Source organism: Watersipora subatra, unplaced genomic scaffold, assembly GCF_963576615.1.
Source record: "Watersipora subatra unplaced genomic scaffold, tzWatSuba1.1 SCAFFOLD_76, whole genome shotgun sequence".
Classification (NCBI taxonomy): Eukaryota; Metazoa; Bryozoa; class Gymnolaemata; order Cheilostomatida; family Watersiporidae; genus Watersipora; species Watersipora subatra.
This window is the reverse complement of record NW_027045273.1, coordinates 373,109-378,347: the sequence shown is the minus strand read 5'-3', so window position 1 is coordinate 378,347 and position 5,239 is coordinate 373,109. Positions and strand designations below refer to the sequence as shown.

Genomic DNA, 5,239 nt, shown 5'->3' with positions numbered 1-5,239 from the left:
GTCGGGTAGGTTGGAATTCATCTGGATCTGTAAGCTGGTGTCTTTGATGTTGCTGTTGAAGGAGGGGGACCGAAACTGACAGCTAATTCAGCTGACATTAGGAATTGTGTGCTCTCTACGCACATGAATTTAGAGGACCAATTTAGACTGAGATTCACCTCAGATAATTAAATTTCTCAAATAAATCGATCCAAATAAGCCAATTTGTGAAACCCCAATCATTACCTCTGCAGACAGCTAGATCTTCTTTACGTTCATAAAATTTACCTTTCAAACTATTTTCATTATCTATAACAGTCATTTTATCTTCTGAATCATGCTTTGTCCGTTCTTGGTTTTATGCTGCTACTTTATGACTCTACTAAAAATTGATTGTTCTAATCGAAATCTGACTGATCTTGATTTTATCCAACTTATTCCTAACTCTTATCCGCCATATCGCTTCATTGATCTCCATGGAAATCCGAAATTAACCAAAATTACTCTTCCCACTGATTTACTAGCAATTTCTTCCAATCCACGCCTAATCATCACACGAGGTATGTGTAAGAATTAATTTGCAGTTACTTAATTAACAAGCATTAGTTCCAATACACGTGTAGCAAAAACATTTTAACGATCATGCGCCTTTTCGTGATAAATTATAAGAGTTGTGTTTACTTTGATTTTGCAACGCATGATCGCTCAGTAGTAGCCCTTCAATCCCTGTTACTGCAATAATACTTACGAGCAAGTGTCATATTGGATCCGCCGCCTTGGTGGTGCAGCTAGCTGTTGTAAGGATTTAATGAAGCCTAGGCACAACTGGTAAGTCTAGTATTAATAAGCAAGTTTCTTTTGTTTTAGCTGATTCTTCTACTGATTTAACGTCAACCACTCCTAATGCCGATCTCACCGTCACAGAAATCATGAACTCTACCAACAATAACTTTACTATCGAAGATGTATCTGCTAGTTTAATCATCAATTCCACTACTATTTCGTTGACAAATCCATCAAATTCACACCTGATTCTTGGACTATCAATAGGTGTTCCTTTGTCTATTATCATAATTACCGCTATCGTATTAATCTATTGACTTTATATAAGAAGACGGAATCATAATCAGCAACTTACAACTAATCAATTAATTGCTCTAGGACAATTATCTAATATTTCTACAATTATTGACAGGGAAGAATAAAACGTTATGTTTGATCGAAGCCATGATTCTATTCAAACTGCTTAATTTCTTAACATTATTTTCCAACATTATTATTAAATAGGATTTACTACTGTTTTTAACGCATGGTGGTTAATTACAAATCTATTTACTTACTGAAGTTTTAACTACTAACTATCTATATACCTATATACCTATGCATATCGTAAATAAACGATAATGATCATGTCTTTGTTTGAGGCGTTGTCCTCATAAGTGTGGTTAATATTTCTCAGCAAAGCAAGTCTTCTAGTGAGATTCGATAGGTCAAATGTCAATTAGGTTCTAGGTCGCAAATTGTAGCTATGTTTAGGCTGCTTAACGTCAGAGTCAGAAATATTGTCAATGTCATGATTTTCACAATTTTGCAATGAAAAGAAGAACTTCTATATTGCACAAGGTTGGGTTTATGATGTTGTAGCGTCCAATTGTATGGGTCATTTGCTGCTGTCGTGTCTGGCAGCACACAAGGTGGTAACTGAGGTAGTCGAAAGTTTGCCACAGTATGTCCCGTTCGACATATCATTGGGGCCTGTGCATAGCATAGAGTTACCAAAGAACATAAAGTCAGCATAAAGAGCATAGATTGTGACACGTTCAGTTTACTACTGGAGCATGCATATAAATTAGGTGGTCTAGTTGGGTGGTATGACTTGATCTCGTTCACATTACCGACACCTGTTGATGCTTTGTTTACTTTAGGAGTGCTAGTTCCTGGCTGAGAGTGCTCAACAGTGTCATCTTCAAAGGTTACGAGGTCATATATCTTATCCAAACTTACCTTGGAAGTTTTGACATGGGCCTTACTCAATGTTTCTGAAGCCTTGTGTTTTGGCGGGAGGCTATTTAGAGTGACCTCTTGTTTATTTACAGAGTTTTCGTTGGCCACATTAGAACTATTTGAAGGGGCCTCGCTTACCTGTAAATAGGTTTCTACCACCTCTACTACAGCGACTTCTAACTCAGCATACTCTACTGTTATGACTGGAGTGATCATTACAGGAACCACAGGTATGACTTCTGCTACCTCTACATTGCCTGCCTCTACCTGTACCTGGTAGAGCTCCGCATGTTCCTGTACATGTTCAACAGCCATATTATCATAAATAACTGTATTGTTGTCACTTACCTGGTTGGGTTTGGATGAAGCAATGGGGGCAGGGGGTGTTTCGAGTGTGGACTTAGCAACTGCAGTTGAAGCATAGGCTCCCTGGGGCTGATAGGTGGGAGGTTGGAGTATGGGTGGCTGTGAGCGTTGGCTGGCCAACCATGCCTGAAACCATTGTGGCATCTGGCTCTGGTTGCTACTTTGTCTATCTCTAGGGAAATAACTAGGGTGTGACTTACCTGGTTGGTTCTGAGTAAACCTGATCTTATTAGGGTGTTCTTGTCTAGGCTGCTGGTATCTAAGATTACTGGTTTTTCTGTCACAGAATCTAGCTATATGATTTGGCGATTGGCATATGAAGCATTTTCTTGATGGTTTATCAAAGCGTTTGTTTACACTTGGGTTAGGTCTGACTTGATTGCTGAAGTTGACAGATACATCAGCCACTTTTTTGTCAACCACCAAAGCCGTTTCGACACTAACCGCAGCTTTTAGTATTTCTGAAAGGGTTTTTCCCGGTATGCCCATGATTTTGTCTTTTATGTCGGGCCTCAAACCCGCTCGAAAATGTAAGAGAACGTAGGGGTTCTCTTCCCCCGCAGATCCACTAGCAATTATTCTGTGGAACTTTTCGTAATACTCTCTGACTGTCTCATTTCCTCCCTGCCTCACTGCAGAGACTTCCATGGCAATTTGTTGCTCTCCTTTAACTGCATTTAATTTATTTTTCATAAGGATTTTTACTCGCTGGTACGAAACTGAACTTCCTTCAGTCCTAATTATGTCTTTAAGGTATGCTGATGCTAGATCTTTAAGGTATAGTTGTAGGATTAATACATATGACGATTTTGGGACTTTGTGCAGTAAACAGCAAGTTTCAAATTGCATGGCGAAGCTTTCGAAATCGTCATCGAGTGACCTACCTGTGAATTTTAGGCAAAATTTAACCCATTCTCTTCGTAAGTTTGAATCACTTTTACTAGGCTGAGGTATATCAAAACTTACCTCTGAATCGTGGTCTTTTTTGGCATTGCCAGTAACATCGGCCAACTTGGCAACTTGTGTCGTCAGGAGCTTGATCATCTCCTCAATTTTCCCGGTCTGTTGCGCTACACCGGCCAAGGCATCTCTCTGTTCATCGATGGCTTCTCCCACGCCGGCAAATCTTTCATTGACTTGATCTCTGAACTCGTCAGCTGCTGGTCCTTCAGCATCAGATCGCTCCAACTCCTCATCCCGAGCACTTTGTGATCCTTCTCTCTCTGTCATCTCAAATTCTGACAGTGTCCTTGGGATTTTATCAATTTTATCGAATCCCACTTCTGACACCAAATGTGACAGCGCGCTATGCTGCCCTAAGGTGGCTTTTGACTCCTAAAGCCTAAAGTATGCCAGAGATAGAGAGAGAGTCTTGTCTTACGAGCGTTTATTAATATACTGACAACAAGTACGAGGATTATAAAACTACCAGACTAGATCTAATAAAACTGCATGCTTTTATATAGTTTTGACAGCACAAAACACGAGATTCATACTAGAAAAATGAGCCAAACACAAGATACATTAAGGAGACAAGAATGAATAATATGTTTATAATTTTGTTAGGTTACAACGGTCAGACAGAGGAGATTCACATTGGCACTGAGTGCTTTGCGGCATGATGGTAGAGCGTACACAAGCAGTCAGTGCATTGACGTTATAAAATGAGGGTATTGCTTACAGCCACTGTACACAGATAGGGGTCGCAACCCTTCGAATGAAATGTTAACTGTCATATACAGGTACTATCGCAATGTTTGAGAGTCAAGCTTGACATATCTTACAATTTACATTTTTCACTTTTGTCAGACAATTGCAATATTCTCACAATAAGCTAATTAGCTCAATTGGAGCATTTCTAGCATGTTTGGTTGAAATTGGAAATTTACATTTTTCACTTCTGTCAGACAATTGCAATATTCTCTCAATAATCTAATTAGCTCAATTGGAGCTTTTCTAGCATATTTGGTTGAAATTGGAAATTCACATTTTTCAGTTTTGTCAGACGTTTGTAAAATTTTTACAATAAGCCTATTTGCGCAATTTGAGCATTTCTAGCATGTTTGGTTGAAATTGGAAATTTACATTTTTCACTTTTGTCAGACGTTTGTAATATTCTCACAATAAGCTAATTAGCTCAATTGGAGCAATTCTAGCATGTTTGGTTGAAATTGGAAATTTACATTTTTCGCTTTTGTCAGACAATTGCAATATTCTCTCAATAAGCTAATTAGCTCAATTGGAGCATTTTTAGCATGTTTGGTTGAAATTGGAAATTCACATTTTTCAGTTTTGTCAGACGTTTGTAAAATTTTTACAATAGGCTTATTTGCGCAATTTGAGCATTTCTAGCATGTTTGGTTGAAATTGGAAATTTACATTTTTCACTTTTGTCAGACGTTTGTAATATTCTCACAATAAGCTAATTAGCTCAATTGGAGCATTTCTAGCATGTTTGGTTGAAATTGGAAATTTACATTTTTCAGTTTTGTAAGACGTTTGTAATATTCTCACAATAAGCTAATTAGCTCAATTGGAGCATTTCTAGCATGTTTGGTTGAAATTGGAAATTTACATTTTTCAGTTTTGTCAGACGTTTGTAATATTCTCACAATAAGCTAATTAGCTCAATTGGAGCATTTCTAGCATGTTTGGTTGAAATTGGAAATTTACATTTTTCAGTGTTGTCAGACGTTTGTAATATTCTCACAATAAGCTAATTAGCTCAATTGGAGCATTTCTAGCATGTTTGGTTGAAATTGAAAATTTACATTTTTCAGTTTTGTCAGACGTTTGTAAAATTCTTACAGTAAGCTTATTTCCGCAATTGGAGCATTTCTAGCATGTTTGGTTGAAATTGAAACTTTACATTTTTCAGTTTTGTCAGACG

The 5,239-nt window shown here is 37.8% G+C and overlaps 1 long non-coding RNA gene across 1 annotated transcript; it reads left to right on the top strand.

The window, feature by feature from the left end:
• Positions 1-749: 749 nt before the first annotated feature.
• LOC137410106 (uncharacterized) lies at positions 750-4,052 on the top strand. Its single transcript, XR_010980993.1, has 3 exons — positions 750-807; positions 1,905-2,213; positions 3,916-4,052. It is a non-coding gene; the product is annotated as an uncharacterized lncRNA (long non-coding RNA).
• The last annotated feature ends 1,187 nt before the right edge of the window (positions 4,053-5,239 follow it).